Source organism: Pogonomyrmex barbatus, unplaced genomic scaffold, assembly GCF_055798465.1.
Source record: "Pogonomyrmex barbatus isolate J1 unplaced genomic scaffold, ASM5579846v1 scaffold6, whole genome shotgun sequence".
NCBI lineage: Eukaryota > Metazoa > Arthropoda > Insecta > Hymenoptera > Formicidae > Pogonomyrmex > Pogonomyrmex barbatus.
In genome coordinates this window covers 4,328,825-4,347,691 of record NW_028297160.1, presented here as the reverse complement: position 1 = coordinate 4,347,691, position 18,867 = coordinate 4,328,825, and the positions used below count along the sequence as shown (strand labels likewise).

Below are 18,867 nucleotides of genomic sequence, written 5' to 3'. Positions count from 1 at the left end.
GAACGATCAATACAATGTAGATTGAATAACATGCGCTTTATTTTTCATTTTGCTTAAATAATAATCAGAGAATGGAAAAATATAGCGATATTAATTATTTTGCAATTATTGTAAAAAGTATTCTTTTGAATTCCAAGTATTTAAATATAAATTCATATTTATTTAAGCTTTTTTGTATTAATTTACTTTTATTTAATTTATTTTCCGTATTAAATAAATCATGTAATTGAATAAGTATACTTTTAATATATTTTCTTTTTAATACGTAATAGACAGTATGCTTTTTTAAAAAATTGTGTTTTCTAAAGGTATATTCCAAACAATGTGTCAAACATAATGAGATCAAAGCATAGTGATTCTAATATTGGAGGAAGCTAATTTCCGATACAAACAATTGAATCAATAGCATCGTAACATTTATTACATAGAGTTGATGGATTCGTGTTTGTAACTAAATCTAATGGTCATTGACAATAATATAACTGTTGGCTAACTTCGTTGATGGCTATTAGATATTTTGACTCTGTTAACAGAATGGTTCATAAATAAATAAACGTGTTAACAATAAGCATGTCAAACATGTTGATTTGTTATGTAGTGATTTGCAATGAATTCCGCATCGATTGCCGAAAGCTATTCATAGTCCGCATTCGAAAGCGATTCTGGTTCGTGTTCTGAAAAAGAAAGATAGTATGGACCACGCCCTTTCCTACGTCGCGATTCTCATCACGCGGAGAGACGTGATTGTAAAAAACATACCATCCAAAGTGTAAAATTACTCTCGAATATCTTCATAAACATTTATAACACTTCACACTTATTTCTGTTGATAAAATATCTTCTTGATAAATACCATAAAACGTTATTTTATTTTATACTTTGTAATCGCATGATATTTAATGGTAATTTCGTAGTAATTTTAAAAGATTGGTGATTATAACAAGAAATCTTTTTATTGCTGACAGTACGAATTTGATGGGAGTAATATTAAAAATAAATTAGAACGGTGATTGGTAAATGTTCTCTTTAAAAAATTTTAAATTTTAGATTGTAAATATTTTTAAATTTTTATAGAAAAAATGAAGTGTTTATCTTCATCAATTGGTTTATTTGATGAAATGTATTTTAAATATATATTTGAAATAAAAACAGATATAGAGCAAAAATATAATTATAACAAATAGCAGATCTATTAATTTTTAAATATACTTCATTTAGGTTAATATTAGACATTTATTATAAATGTAATATATACATTACAGAAATAAAATGAATTTTTGTATAGAATAAGCTTATAATATTGTAATAAAGAATATAGATGAAAAAATATGGTATACTTAATGAGAGTTAGAGACTGCTGATTAAATGTGTTATTTATGTGTTTGTATTTGGTTACATAAATTTGATTTTTTTATACGCATGTATCAGCTAAAAAGTTACGGATGAACAATTTCTGTAAATGCTTCTTCAATGCAATAGACATTACAATTATGCGATGAAATTCAGTGAGAGATCTAAATTAAGTAAAAAATGAAGGAAAAGAACTAATAAAAAATTTGTAAGATTAGGTGATTACATATTTTACAAATTTCTGTAATATAATTTTTTTAATCATTAACAATATCTTATCAGCATAATACAAATATTATAAATGAAAAAATTTTTATTACAATTATTCAAATGTTAAAATGTCAAATATATAAAAAAATTAAAAGAAAATTGATTTAATTTAGCGCAAATATAACCTTAGCGATATTACTTGAAATTCAGTCGCTCTTTTATCCCGCATCAAATGTTAAGATGAAAGATCGAAGTTTCGTTTTAATATTCTAATGTCGTGGTGCGAAGGTGAATGCAGCAAGATGAAAAACTCGACGGTGTACTTATTCCGAATAAGAAGAACAGAAAATCGATGGGCGGAACCGTGTGCAAAATTGGGCGAGCAAAACTTTGACGATACATCGTGCATTTGTAATGTCATCAAGTATATCTTACGCGATGCTGATTGCACTTAAACGCGCACGTGTTTTGATTAGGAAACTTACTAAGTGATTATCTGAAGTGTTTTCCAAGTTTTACGTCGGATAAATTACAATATAAATTTCTTCCACGTTTCTGATAAGTAACGCTGTATTTCATACATTATTTTATTATTCATGCACAATAACGGTTCACAGCTATTTTGTCACAGTGTAAGTAAACTAAAAATCTTTGAATATTTTTTTTAAGAAAAAAAGAAACGGAGATTAATTTTTATATATTTTTTATGACATTATCGTATTATTATCAAATTTTAATAATACCAAATAATTAGAAATACGTATATTTTTTAATAATTATTATATATAGTTATTCAATAACTTTTAATTTAAATATATTTAACATTATTAGTTTTCTTAATATAACTAATATTTATTATATAATATAACGAATATTTTATATTTTATATTTTATAATTTATTTATAGCTGTAGTATCAGCTGTAAAGTTAAAAGAAAATTTCCAATGGCATTTTTAATAAATAAATATTTTATAACAAAAGTAACTTGTGTGACAATCGCAATGTACTAAAGCTCATTTATGCATGTAGTAGCGTGATTTTAAAAGCTTAATATTGCAGCTTTCGTCTCTATCAAAATTACATGTAAATGAATTCCTGGAAAAAGGGCAAAAGACCAGGGTTCTGTCACCGCCTGACTGTATTTGCATCCAATCCCATCAATAATACGAGTCGCATGAAACTTTCAACGAGATTCACTTCGAATGAAATCGCGTGAAAAAATTCATAAGAAAATCGTATCCTAATATTTATTAATTGATGAGTAAATTTTCTTAAGCATTTATGTCACCGCCGGAAGATCAGATTCTTGAGATTTCTCGAAAATATAAACCTGTTGCAATTTTGAAAGTCGTTGAAATATCATTCGATAAAAAGCGTCGTTCTCGTTGAGAAAAGTTCAGTGTCGTTGAAAGGACGTTTAGGACGCATTCTTTCCTTTGAATGAACCAACGAGAACACCAACGGATGAGGAACCATGTTTTTGGCACACCAACTACTGTAGGTAGGTTGAAGGTCCATGATTACAACAACCCCGTTTGGCTCTGACCTTTCTTCGGATCTCTGATATCATTCGTAGGATCGTCTGATTCTTACAGTAATAGACTCATACTCTTACCTTTCTCGTTACGAATTAACATATTAATAGAAAACTGATTTATTTTTCTACTATACTGATGACTTTATTAATATTGATTTGAGATCAATAATTTAGAAACATAACGGATATACTCATTAGTTATATTCTAATATTCTAATTATTTTTATTCTAATTATGTTCTAATATTCTAGAAAATGCAGTTTTGCTTAATAAAAGTTTAATTTAATATATTAAAACTATACAATACTGAATATTACATTATACTTTTAATTTAATATGTTAAAACTGTATAATATTAAATATTACGTATTCTTTAAAAGAGAAAGTATTTAAGATCAATAAATTATATTTATATTTATGTTTTTCAAATAATTGTATACTTTTCTTGTAATTCATATCACATAATACATATCACAAGTACATACACATACGCACATAATGCATTTGTAAAATTAATTAGCATTTATGAATTTTGAAAGAATTACCAAATTTCAAGAACCAAGCATAGCGCTCATGATTTCGATATTGTCTCGATGAAATTTTCTTAATTAATTTGCGAGTTTAGCATTCCTGAGCGTCACCAGCTGTGATTTTGGATTTTGCAACATTCTGGGTCTCTTGATGCCATAATAGTTTTTCACTCGTTTGAACAAATGATTAAGAATAGCAGTGGTGATGTGATAGTAGTGGTTTCCATGGAAATAACGGAACAGATTTAAGTTGATTATTCCTGTCAGTGGATAAATGTATAGATATTTCCTATTGTAGAAACAATTTATATAAACTTCAAACAATTTATATGAACTGAAATCAATCAATACAGAAGTAATAATGTGTGAAGCTGCCCAATAGACAGCTATCTACGATTTGAAATTGATATGAGGTAAATGGCGGTTAATAGATATTTTACTGTATGACCGTTTGACTATTTCATTTTAATATTAATGGGATTGATACATGTTAAGTTATGTTTATACGTTTCGTGAAAACCATTAATATATCTTGAAATCATTTATGATACATATGGACCATATATATATATATATATATATATATATATATATATATATATATATATATATATCATACATCAGTTTCAGTTTCAAACTTTCAGAATATATATTTAATTTATATATTTAATTTATCTTGGCTTTATTAGTGAATACATCTTACAAAGCATAGGCATATGTAAGTTTAATAAGTAATTAATTTAATAAAATAATGCATTTAATTTGCAAATAATTTTAGAAAAGAAATATTTTTCTCGTATCGTCCATATTTATGATTATTCAACGAATCTCAAATAATATTTTTCAATATAATATTTTCCGCGATGGTGTTATCGATTATATATTTGATTACAAATTAATTTTTTGTAACTATTTTTGAACTACTATTTGAAGTTTATACCATTTTTGAATATTATTCAGCTTAATTAATATTTGCAGCGGAAGAAGGATGAGATTGAATGCGGTCGGAACGTAATTGTTATATCACGCGCGATTATTCACAAAGTTGGCCAGCACAATCGGTATTTTGCTAATTAGCTTCACCGATTAGTAGAGAAACTGGAATTCCTTCTAGCCGAGTATGTACTATATCCTAAGTTGACATTATGGTTATGCGATGTCGCGTGGGGACCTTAGATCCCTTATGACGTGGAACTTAGTTAAAATCGCACACTCAAAGATTAGTTCCGGAATTTCAGGAAAGGGTTACGGCGTCTTCCACTCGCGACGGTTGGCTTATACCTAGCACCGTTGAAGTTAAGCTGCTTCTGCTGCCGGATAACACGCGTTTAACTAGAACTATAATTCGATACAGTTTCCTAGCGATTAGAAAGTTCGTGAACATATCCACGAGTGACTATACTACAGTTATTTGAATACATGGATTACAATCATTAACTGAAAATACGAATACTTATCAGTATTTAGATTAACGCAATATATTAATTATTAAAGTAAATGAAAAATTTATAATATCAATAATTTATTAGAGAACAGAAGTCGATACAATCCTGATTAATGCGTTAATAATAATTGTCATAAAATTATTTTGCATAAAAGAAGAATTTTACATAAATTTTAATACAAATAACTTTCTTTTTTAAGAATATTAAAATATAAATAATAATAATAAATAATAATAATAAATAATTAATATTTTTTAAAAATATTAAATATTAAATTAATATCGGGGAAAATATTGTTTGATATATAAAACATATATATATATATATGTATATAACTTTAGCTTTACATTTAATTTCATAAATTAATGGGTAATATTATGCTAAATAATGAATTTTGAACAAAATATACATACGATTAATAGATAGAATAAAAGTATTACTTTTGTACATTTTTATAAAGTAATTCGCAAGTCTGTCCTGATTTCATATTCTCTATCTCGACATCCAATATTTATGCAAATAGTTTTACGTTCGTTTTTGCTTCACTTTTACATTCTCCAATCGGCTTCAAAATCAAATACGGTTTTGGTGTTCTAAATGCAATGACCCGTAAATTGTATTGCCAAAAGCCTTTCATAAAAATCTTATTTTCTGTAGCCGTCGTAAAAGTGACGAGCGATGTTTAGGAGATCGAAAACAAAAGCCTCTGAAGGAGTGGTGACATCTTTGTCGACGTCTTTTTCTTGTATTCCTTTTTGAGAGATTCCGCGAATATAAGAGATAAATCTCGTGCATTCATGATTTTTTCGCGGTTTTTCACATTGTGGGCATACTTAAAGCAACGTAGTTATCCAGACAGTATGGATCGATGCCGGTTCTTTTCATCTTGTTTGCCCAGACAGTCTCGCAGATAGGCATTGCAATTTTCCGCTTCTTCAGGAGAACTCCGTCCTATCGAGGCATATAAATGGTGCTATTATATAAGCCATACTGTTATCCCTCGACGTAGTTTCGAACAATGTTACTACCACACAGCAGGATTTTTATTGTTATAACTTGTTTACCGTAGAATATTTTCTGAATTATTTCGAAGTAATCAACGAGATTTAAAATTTACCTGATAACGATAACATGTAACGATTTCCTTTTTTTATAAGGATTTTATTTTAGCATTAAGGCATTATTAAAGAAAACATTTTATATCACTATTATATTAGCCAAAAATTAAATAATTGAAAATAATAATAATTGCAAATACGAATTAATTGAAACATATGATAACTTTACTCAGTTTTTAGAGAAAGGCTTACACAGCTTACGTGTGTCGGCATTGTCTTTTGTCTTACACGTTGTATTCTCCGACGATGCTTACTACTCGAATTCCTGACTGTTCCTTCACAGCATGGCGGTAGACATTGTCTACTGGAGTAATCCTCAAGGATATATATTCTCACTATGAGTTAACGCGTCAACGCGTTATACAGCCTCCCTTGAGAAACATAAGTACGAACTCACGTACAGAAGTTATTGTGATGTTGATAATTGGTGCGAGCGAATATCGAAGTTTATAGAAATTTATACTGTCGTCAACGGTATTATTACGGGAATTAATTATTGCTGTTATAACTTACCGCAAAATTATACTAAACGTCATGTAATATGGCTTATCTTAACAGTTAATACAAATATCTAATTAAGAAAGGATTAGATCTAGATTAAGAAAGGATTTAATCTAATATACATTCATTTATATACATGTAACAAAAGGCGGTCTTTCTTATATCGTTAATTGTTTTCTTGTTAATTGTTTATCTTATATGTAAAATATTATAATAAAATTTAATGGAAGATAAAGATTATAGATTCCATTTAATGGAAGATAAAGATTATAGAACATGAATCGAAAAGAGATGTTTTAAGCAAAAGTGAGTGATAAAATATTGAAAATTTTTTAAGTATGCATTTAATTTTTTTAGAAAGTTGAATATTTTTATAATTTATTTGAATTTAAAAAAGTGATGAAAATTTGTCTTTTTAAGATATTTTTGAGATTTTAAATATATATGATATTATTCGTTTAAAATCATTTTTTCGGTATATGATTTTTATTTTTTTCCATTTTATCTTTTTTTCTTTTTCATATATTTATTGAGCAGAAATATAAATTATAAACATAGAAAAATAAATGTTTATCTATGTTGATTTTTTTATATACATATATACATATATATTTTTTAATATAGTTTAGAATTTCAGATATTTTTTTAGCAATTTAAAAGAAAGCATATCTCAAAAGAAAAACAAAATTACATTTGCACAAAGTAGCCTTTATGAGCTTTTTTGTTTTTTAAATGCATAAAACATTTGGGATAATTGTTAGTTCTTTGTTCTTTTTTACTCTTTTTTTCTTTATACATACATATCTATCATGCATATCTATACTGGTCTATATGGTCAATATATCTTATATACTGTATAAAAAAATTTTAAGGAGATTATAGAAAAATATGAATATGTATATTCAACATACATATTTACTGTTCCATTCATATAATAAATCATTTATTACACATACAGAAGAATATCAGTTACTAGGTGATATTTTTTTTTGCTAAATAGATATATTTCGCGCATTAGTCGTTTCCCCCGAGAATCTCACGTCTGCCAAGGCAATCATGGGGTTGTGGTCTTCCCCAGAATATACAAGATCAATCGCGATCCACATAAAACACTCGGTACCATACGCTGAGACGACACGGAGTGGTGGTGCCCGAAGACGCAGAACTGTACTCCGGAGTTTCGGAGTGAAACGCGTGCGCGGGTAGTTTTAATCGGGGGCGGGGGCGCGGTCACGGGGACAGCATCGTCGCTCTTCAGTTGGGTTTGGTACGCGTTTCGCGACTGGCCACTGCGCGTCTCTCCGCATAGAGTGTACTTTTCTCTTTCCTATCTTTCGTTCGGTCGATTTAATCTCGTGAGTCGCGCGCGCGAAACTCACAATGTAGAGAACTCTTCCGTACTTTTCTGAAGATTGCCGAAATTTTTCGTCTGATTATCGATCAGTTGTCCGACTTGGCTGAAGCGACCATCACAGATGCTATATACGTATACGAGGATCGGAGTGTTTACTGGTAATTCTTTTTTAATAATAGAAGAATTTAGCGAACTGTCATGTAACAAGGGGTGACGTATCGGCTCGTATGCGCGAAGATGTTTAATCTCGATGTTCGTTTACATCGAGAGATACATGGATTATTTATGTCTCGCAGAAAAAATTAGTGTGCGATTAATTAAGTCGACGCCGGGTGGTTGACGTAACTAAGTTAGGTGTATAGGAAGGAGAGCTGACCTTGCGGTCCTGCGGAATGTGTAAAATAAATGGACGATGTGACCTGTGGCTTTACTTGGAGAAGCCAGCAGGAGCGGTTTCGTTAATGAACGATGAGAAGTTACCGACTTTGACTTACTCGTCATTAATTAAGCGTCGTTAATTATGCGGAAAGAGCCAAATTGGGAAATGATTGTGATAATTTGAAAGTATTTATCATATACAACATCGTTTTGCATATAATATTTTTAAAAATTGTTTTCTTTATTTCAAAATTTTAAAAAAATATGTTACTGAGCATGATTGAGAATAAATCGGCACGATTGAGAATAAATTTAAGTTAAATTACTTTATGCTAACCATATTTTTAATTAAAATTTCTTTTTATATATTTCAAAAAAGAGATACATTAATTAATTGAGTCTGTATTACATATTATTAACAATTGAAAAATCGGAAATGTGAAAACAATCAAGTTTTATTAAATGTTGGCTGTAGTCGATGAGTGACAAATAATCAAGATGCATAGTTATTGAAACAATTTGAAGGCAAATGACAAAAATTTTAGAAATTTTTAAATATTAAAAATATAAATTATATCAATGAAATATTATATATTTATATTACTACATATTTTGTCTAATATTAATTATAAAATAACATTGATTCTTGAGAAATAATTTGTAGATGAAGTAATGTAAATGTCAAATAGAATAACTTTATTAAGCTGAGAGGTTTTTTTAATCTATAAATTAATTAACTTGCTATTACTCGATTTGAAAAATATATGGTTCAATTAAAAAGTATTTTTAAACGTTATTATTATTACAGAAATTTTGTGTCTAATGATATTATATCATATAATCATGAAAGTATATAATAGTAAAAAGATTTTAAATTTTTGCTTTTTTAAATGATAAATTTTATAAAATGATTAAATTAAAAACAAATAAGAAAAACTTATGTATATATGTATATATTTTCTCGAAATAGATTTTTTTACAATATATACTTGCTTAAATATTTTGTTTTTGTTTTAGCTGCTATGATTAATAAGATTACACATACATAATAGTAATTAATGCTAACCTGCGTGCATAAAGTTTTCTGATTTTTTATCGATTTGTTTTTTGTATTTGCTTGTTTTCTGAATGTGCGATGACGTTGCAGATAAGCAACCTTTAATAAACATGTTTCTCAATAAAACCATATGTTATTTGAAAATAACGGGTAGTGACGACGTCCACTTACCACTGACGCAAAGATAACAATGCATACAAGGATGGCTAGATGTTGATCACGATTGTTTCAATAATCCTGTCTAAGTTACTTGGCAATAGGACACAATCGAGTATCGATTCGCATTCTATTTAATACGGAACTATTGTGCGTACTGATACCGTACACTTCGAATTGAAGATATTCTGTAAGTAGCTTAATTAAATCGAGACAAACGTAACATGAGAAGTTACAAAGTCGATGTAATAGTTCGTTATTTTTCAAACAAAGAATAACAGTAAATTTGTGTTATTTTAACAGTAAATTTGTGTTATTTGTGGCTGATTTGTTGTGTTTTGCATATATTATAAAAACTTTCGAAATTTTAGTAATTCTTTCGTATATTTATAATATAAATATAATAAATTAATTTATAATACAAATATAATGTATATAAGTTAAAGAATTGGTTTTTAAAACACTTTATATGAAAACAAATTAATTTTACAAATTCTTAGTTTTATAAATTATATATTTTTATTTCTATAAATTATTATTCAATAATTTGATTTTTATTTCATTTGTTTGTTATATTAATGATATTATCATATTAGGATATACTAACTAATATGACATGTGTGTATTAAGTATGTATTTCTTTTTATATTATTTTCAGAATAACTATGATACAGATCTATATATAAATCCAACGTAATCGGATTATTAATATCAATTTAAAAATCGTATCGTAATCGCTTTTGCAACTGTCACTCGTACACTCATCTATAAGGATAAAAATATTTATCATAGCATTTATGTATATTAATAAGTAACTTCTTTTTCTTTCTTTTTCTTTTTGCGATAATTAGTGTTTTGATAAAATTAATTGTTATCTCAATGAAAATAATAGCAATGTCATAAGTAATTGCATATAATTTTTATAATAAATTGCTATAATATTACATTGATTGAGCAAGTAATTGAGGCATTCGAGTAAAGTAACATTATAGAAAGCAATACAAAATCCATCTCTGCATATTAAAGACAACCAGTTAATTTTCCATCTAGTTCAATCAAAGTGACTTTAAGTGCATTTCGCGATTATAAGTTTGTGAGTTGTTACTTAGATATGGCAACTCATTATAGTTATATAGTTCAACATATCGTTTCTGATGATATTTACTTATGATTCGCTAAACTTTATGGATTAAACATGAATGTGGCAAATAGGTGAGTGGGATTCTTGTTCTTGTTAGTACCTATTATCGGTATTATTATTTCTCTTCAGAGATAATTTTATAAAATAATAATAATTTTGTTGATATATTATTGCATAACCAATATTGCATCGACAAACTTCTAAATATAATTTGTGAATTACTTAAATATGCAATACTTATAATTGTTAATTTTTATTGCAACGAATATACTTGAATTGAATCATACAAATTTTTTTAAATTTTTTAGCTCTTTTATATGGCTTAATTTAGACTATATTTTATATTATTCATACATTCATACATTTATTAAGGTGAGAGTGTGTTTAACTTGTTCGTAAAAATTTGATCTGAAAATTTTATAATATTTATGTAGAAAATTTTTTTTATTGTGATAGCTTAATATTTGTTATTAATAGTATGTAAATTGTCGTCCTTTACAATCCAAGGATATCTGAATAACGAAAACTATTAATTAACTGTTAAATTAATCCTCCTTAAATTAGTCCTTAAATTAATCTTGTCCTCCACAAAGCTGGAGGACAAAATACAAAATACTAAATAAATGAAGCTCGAGTGGCTATAACCAAGGTTGATTGGACTAATAGCTTGACGGTTCAAATTTAGGACCCGAAATCTGTGATTAGACCTGTGATATTAAAATTCTATATTATATTTCACAGAAATATGAATATTGTATATACATACACAAATATTAATTTTGAGTTGATATTAATTTCTAAGCTTAATGTATAATCGCGAATTTATAATGTAATATAAATATTTTGTTTATGAATAGAAGATAATTTTGCGAAATGCGCAATTTTTTTCTTCAAACATTATTATACTTTTTATTTTTATAATTTCTGGAATATAAAAACGAAATATTAAAACATAAATTTATAAAATTTATAAGTATATGATAATTATAAATTATTAAAACAATTTTTATTAAAATCTTGAAATGCATTACTTTAGCATAATATTAATTAGATAAATAATTTTTTTAATAAATCACTTTTTAATCTGTTAAACAGAATCGTAGACAAGAAATTTCTTCGATAGCTTTAAAATTGACAAATCGATTATTTGTTGTTGTCTTTTGTTATCGTTCTATACACTGACAATAATTAATAATTATGAGGTTATATATCGTGTTAATGATGAAATGAAAGAGCCGTATAAGAAAAGCTACATTAAACGGGTCGAGCTGGAGCGAAGCACGCTTACAAAATTATTTGCTATCAAAGGTATATTTGATTAATGAAATTGATTCTATTGCGTGTGTTACAATATAATTTCGTTATTGTGTTTCATCTTGTTTGTTCGTAATTCAATCGACGCTATAAGTAATGTATTTTAAAAGTGTAGAATTACTTGTGTACTGGGTTCAATTCATTCATTACACATACATTTTTTACTCTTTGAGGAAATAATGAACAAAATAAACATACTTTTTAGTAAAATTATGTTGGAATAATGTACAAATGTATAATTGTATGATATTATACAATTATTAATTGTATGAGTTTTATAATTTGTCCAAAATACATATAATTGATTTTGTTACGAAATATTTTATAAAAATTTTTAAAAATAGGATTAAAATTTTCTAAATATTATTAATAGTTAAACTCTTATTGTCTTATCATACTTGTTTCATTAGTCCCCTTTGATTATCGTTATTTTATAGAATTGTGATGCCTTTGTAACAATTAACAAGGTTCATCAAGGAGCAAGTCACGTACATAGTCGAGAGCTACTAGCTGTTCAAGACAAAGGACGAAATGAATAAAGATACTGTGAACACTGACAATCCTGATTACCTTTTCAGGATACTATTCTCAAGAATTATCTAGCTAAACACATCTTGATAAACACATTTTTTTTACTTCTTTCTTATTTAATAATTCCTTTTTATGATAAATATATAAATATTTAAATTGATTAAAATATATCTACTTTCCTTGTTAATAAAATTAATCATTGCTTTGATTTTACTAGTTATAATAAATTTTGATATTTTAACTTTACATTTACAGAGAAAAAAGTCAAATCATTCTTATTATTTATAGTATTTTAAAACTACTTTATTTGTAGAAATTTTATATTTGTTATACCGTAAGAAGAGAATTTTATGTTGTCCTATCCAGAAATAAATTTACATTGAGAAATAGTTAAGAGAAAATGCCTAAGGATCGTGGTTATATATTCACGCTATTTCTGTCGTAATAAATCACCTATCTTCGGCAACCACTGCGGTTAACGTTGTTAATTAATGATCCTTGTGTCGAGCGGAACGTGACAGGTTGACACAAAAGGTAGAGATAAATTATCCCTGATTGTGCAATTTAGAAAAATAAATAGGGAATGGTAAAGAGAGAAAGAGATATAAAGTTCTCATTTATAATTTATATTTAATATTTATCACTGGTTATCAACTAATATTTGCATCATTCATCAATAAATTATTTACTTATTTATCAGGTACGTAAAGTTTAAATGTTATTCAGGAATAAAGTATTGAGTAGGAAATCTAGGAATGGAAAGAGAATTAATTTAAATAGTTGAGTTGCTTTATACATTATGCGTCTTCAATCGAAATGATAATTACCTCTAATGCTGATTAACTGACGAACCAATGAAATGTCAGTCACAATCGCTGACGACACAAACAGAATAATATAAATAATGCTCGAGTAACTGATGACTAGAATAATTTTCTCATAGTCTCGGAGTCACAAAGCCGTGCTTGCGGAGATCTGGCAGGCATTTTGCAAAAATGTGCAAAAAGTGCTGCGTGTTGTGCTTATTATTCGCGTAAAAATCAGCAGCGTAAAGACCATTACACCGAGTTAAAGAGAAAATGAGAAATTGAGTTTCAAATGGAAAAATATAGCACTGTTAAAAATGTTGGTATACGATTACTTGTCTCCCGCTGGGATGACTGATTCATATTGTCATTTGGATTTAGAACTCATCCGGATCCGACCTCAATATACCGCTGATGTTCATAACTATACTATATATTTTCATTTTTATGGGCGATAGGGTACTTTTGAAGAAAACATTTGATCAAATTTTTGAGGAAAAATATAAGCTAGGTATAATCTAATTGAAGAAAAAATACTCAAAAAAATGAAAGTAAGAATAAAGACATATATTAACGACTATATTTTATATATGTTACATATATGTTTTTAGATAGAATGAGCAAAATAGTGAAAACTGACTCACTTGTTTTAGATATTCTTTAATTAATCAATATGTCTTGTCAAATTACATTTATCCGAATATTATTTTAATTTTTTTATTAAAGTAATTTATGAAGAATATAATGTTCAAATTTTCAATATTTTCTGAGAATGTTTGTTGACTTATTTAATTTATCCGATAAAGTAGGACAAGAGGAAAAAGAAAAAGAGAAAAAGTTTTGATATAAGAAATAATGATAATACTGTTATATCTATGTTTCTTACGGTTGGCTTGATGTGTCATAAGAAATGCGAGTCTGAATTGTGACGTCTTATCTACCGTGACAACCAAGAAATAATATCCAGTATGTAAGGATTATATCCAAGGTTACGTTACTTTGGTGTTCTTATTGTTGTTATAAAAAGTAATAGTTAATTAAAGCCATGATCTTTTATCATCAAGTTTTAGTTAATGATCTACTTTTGTCGTCGGTATAAGTTGTAACAAACGTGTTGATAAACGATGTTGATTAAATTAACGTCGCAACGTAATTTTAGGATCGAATTTGATCGAGAAAGATACAACATTGTTAATTCACTTAATATTTATATTGTCATTGAGAAAATTTAAAATATAGATTATCTTTCGATGGTTAATTTTCTGATTTGAAATTGGAAGAGTAAAGGAATATGATTAGTGTCACAAAGATAAAACTGATTCTCTTGGTATGATGGAAATGTGGGAAGTAAAAGATCAGGTTTTAACTTTCGACGTAATAAACTTTTTCTATTCTTTTGTATGAAATTGTAAAGTTTTTATTAAACATAGAGAATAAAGAATGTGATGTTACAATTTATGATATTAAAAGTCTGTCATGATATTAAAAATATCTATGAAATAAAATATCTATATAAATATATATTTTTATTACTGGAATCTTTTATGTGTACTAAATGTAGTATTAAATTTTTTTATTTTCAGGTAAGTAATGAAACACTTTTAGAAAGATTTGTATTTTTACTTTAAATATTATTATAAATATTATACATATAATATAAGAAATAGATTTTTCTTAATAGAATCAGTAATGAAGATATATATTAAATTAAATTATTATTTCTTTTTTTGATTAAAATGACTTTGCAGTATGAACTTTAAATAACGAGAGCCGTTTTAAAAAAGATAAATTGTTTTAATGATATAATGTATAACCATTAGGAATATCAGATAAAATGAAAAAGTTTGGTTTTAATTATGATTTTTTTGTTCTTTTAACATTTTCTTCGAGATTGCACAGAATATGATATCAATTATAAATAATTATGAGAAAATAATTATGAGAAAATATTTTCTATCTAAGCTCATTTATTAAATCTTTCATGTGCCATTTGAAGCGAGAGCAAAGAAAGAAGAAAGGAACATATTAAATCCGATGATATATGGTTCTTTAAATATTCGTTTTTACAAGCACAAACGTAGTTGATAATGTATAGCGCTAATATTGTAGGATATTGATCGACATGATGACGTAATTGCTAATATTGGAGTCGATTCCAATATCGTCGTTGAAAGTAGATAGCAATAAGAAACTTCTAAATGCAAGGATCATATGAACGTGAGAGTGTCACCACTGTGATATTTGTATAGTTAATGGATAGAATGATATATCGTGAAATTTATTCGATAAAAAATCAATCAGAGGGAAGATAAGGGAAATTCAGATGTGTGTCGATATATGGCATTTTACGAATATTGAACATCACTAGCGCAAACATTTGATAAATAAACTTTCTATTCACTGTTTACTGCCACAGTCATTTTGATGCGAGGATTAAAGCTTGAATATTCGTTGTCTGGAGAAAATGAGAAAATGCGAGAGTTGCATTTCTCGGAGCTGGTAGCGCTCGCCAAAGGGTTGAATCAACATTTATTCAGCTTTTATTTTTGTCACTTTCGCTACGCGGTTTATTGCCTCTTCGAACACCCCTGCTACTGACTATTTTTGCATTTGTTTTCAGAAATCGAAAGATTGGAAAAAGACTATGAGATTCTGTCAACAATAATGTCAGCAATAATAATAAAGTAGTCATTTTATGGAAGAATGGAAATACTTTTAGCAATATTATTTTAATACGTTTCTACAATAATGAAAAATAATCAGTAAAATAATCAGTATGTGTGTTGCAAAAGAAAGTAATTATGAAGTGTATTTGCATAAAATGATGGCAATAAATCTTTGTTCTTTGAATGAATTATTTCCATCATTTTTTCATTTATAATTATTTTAAAAATTTTAATATTATTTAATATTAAATACTATTGTGTTTGTCCAATTATTCAAATATTAGATGCACTTTTATATGAATTACTATGAATACTTCTTTTAAAATTTTATTTCGTCTCTTGATATATTACCTGTATTACGCTCTGCATGAGAATCAATCACATATTACATTTTTAATCATGTATTAAATATTTCATATACATAAATTTTATCAGATACAAAGCGGTATATGACTGTTGTATATGAATATTTGTATAAACTTTATAAAATAATTTACAAAATAAAATTTTGTGGATTTAATTAATCGTACACGCTTAATTCCTGTGATTGTTATTTCATATTTTTATTGTTAAATTTTAATCTAAAATATTTTGTAAAATAATAACTTTAACTTTTCAAGAATTATTTATATAAAATAAAATTTCAAGGGCTAAAAGAATATAAAATACTACCTAAAAATATAATAAGTTCAATACTTTATTTTAATGATTAATTATTAGATTATTAATGCGATTTAAAATACTAGAACAATAATATTGATGTTCTCGATTCGACTTTCTATAATGATTATTATGGAACTAATTATTGTTACGATTATTAAACCGAAACAATGTTATCGTAACACACTTGAGCGAGTTAAAGATGCAAAAACGAAGAATGCATCTGTGATATTATCTCATATAGCAAGCAACGCAAACATAAGTATTTATTGCCGTTGCTTATCTTGTCGCAGCGCTGACGATGCATTTCGCGTTGGTGGCCGTGCGTCTTTTTTCTTCAAAAATACTGGATTTTTTATAACGTGCAATTTGAAATAGCGGGATGTTTTTTTTCTACAGTCACAAATGTATCACTAAAGAATTGTCACCACAGGATTACTCTAGATACTGCTCTAGATACTGCTGAATGGATATTAACATAAATTGTGGAAATACGAAATGGTGCATTTAATTTAAATAATAGCTATAAGAGACTGTTTTAATAGTCGACAAGTAAAAAAGTAAATTGCAGTATCCGCTTATCATCATAAAGTATATTTAAAAAAATAATTAGCAAAATTATATCACTCTTATTTATTTTATTTAATTAAATAAGATATTTTAAATTATATTTTTTATAAGTAATAACATTTTTATTTGTTAATAAGCTTGTAATGATCCCTTAACGGATTTATTAAAATATTCAAATTCTTCTTAAATTAATGGGAGCACAATCGAGAGTAAAATCATTAATAACGAAAGTTAATGGGTTCAGAGATAAAAGCTCACATCATTTAACTTTTTTTTGCTACCTATTATTTCTGAAAAATCATATGAGGAAAGTTTCTTTTTGCAAGGATATGAATTTTTATGTTTAAGTAGATAAATGAGTTGGGTGGGGAATGCTATTGCTCTGCGTTTAAAGGGATAAAAATCGGAAAATATCTTGTGAAGTAAAAGTAGTGATAGAAAATTGCATATAACGTCGATCAAGTTTGTATCTGTAGATGACAGATAATATCTACAATTTCTATTTTGCAGTGTAATTTGTGTTTAAACGCATCTGCTAGGAAGATGTGATTTTGATCTCGTCCTTGTTCTGCGTGACAAGACTGTAACATCTTTCTAGGAAAAATCTATAAATCCCAAGACATCTCTAGCATGTAAAGAAGGAAAAGAGGAAAAAGTGCAGAATAAAGATGAGATTGAAAGTTTTTATTTTGTTCAGTTGTTTACAATGTTTTTGCAAAATCATTTTTTAACAAATATAATACATAAAATATGAATAATCATACGCAACATATAAACATTGACATTATCAAATAAATATGTTAATTTCAAAGAAAGATTGAGTAATATTAAGTGGTATTAAACATTATATTATTCAATAAGTCTGATAATTTATTAATAATAAAACAATTATTTAACAATTTATTAATAATAAAATAGATATTATAAAATTATTAAATAGTAATGTGTATTTATTTAAATGTTATAATAATATTGTTAAAAATTACAAGTATTAATTTTAATTAATTTTTTTAATACAAAAATTGTTTATAGGAAGTAATTATTTTTTACATTTTTGTTTATTTTTATATCCTTCTTTAACTTCACACACATTTATTTTTTTATTATATTTCTTTTCGTTACATATATCTATCTCTAATAAAGAGAGATATTGTTTTGGGTTATTATAAGTTATTGTTTTATTATATGACAACAAAATATTAGTATAGTATAGCTATCCCCTGCGATTATGTTTTTGACTGGTGCAAGTGTCTCATGATCGATGAGAATGTAAAATAAACTATCGTGCTTCTAACAGGATAGCAATATAAAAATTCGTATAAGCAATTCGTTTCTTTCTTGTAGCCGCTTAAAAGCTCGCATCGATCCTATAGTGCCTCTATATATTACGTCATCGTGCATGTATCGGAGTCCGTAAAATTTATGATAGAATTTATAGATAAATATATGTAGTTGTAATATAAATAATAAATATTTAGTTGTGATCAGTCATTTGATAGAAAAATAGAAAAAGATAATATTACTTTAGTTTTGAGATTTTGAT

The 18,867-nt window shown here is 26.9% G+C and overlaps 1 protein-coding gene across 4 annotated transcripts in view; it reads left to right on the top strand.

Moving 5' to 3' along the window:
• Positions 1–7,941: 7,941 nt before the first annotated feature.
• The window catches only part of Nmdar2 (glutamate ionotropic receptor NMDA type subunit 2), a 162,452-nt gene continuing 151,526 nt past the window's right edge, over positions 7,942–18,867 (top strand). For 3 of the 4 annotated variants that reach the window (XM_011641664.3, XM_011641665.3, XM_011641663.3), the window contains exon 1: positions 7,943–8,203. The gene's annotated coding sequence lies outside the window, so the exon portion shown is untranslated. Of the gene's footprint in view, positions 8,204–18,867 lie in introns of all 4 variants that reach the window. The other variant, XM_089082881.1, reaches the window with a different exon arrangement.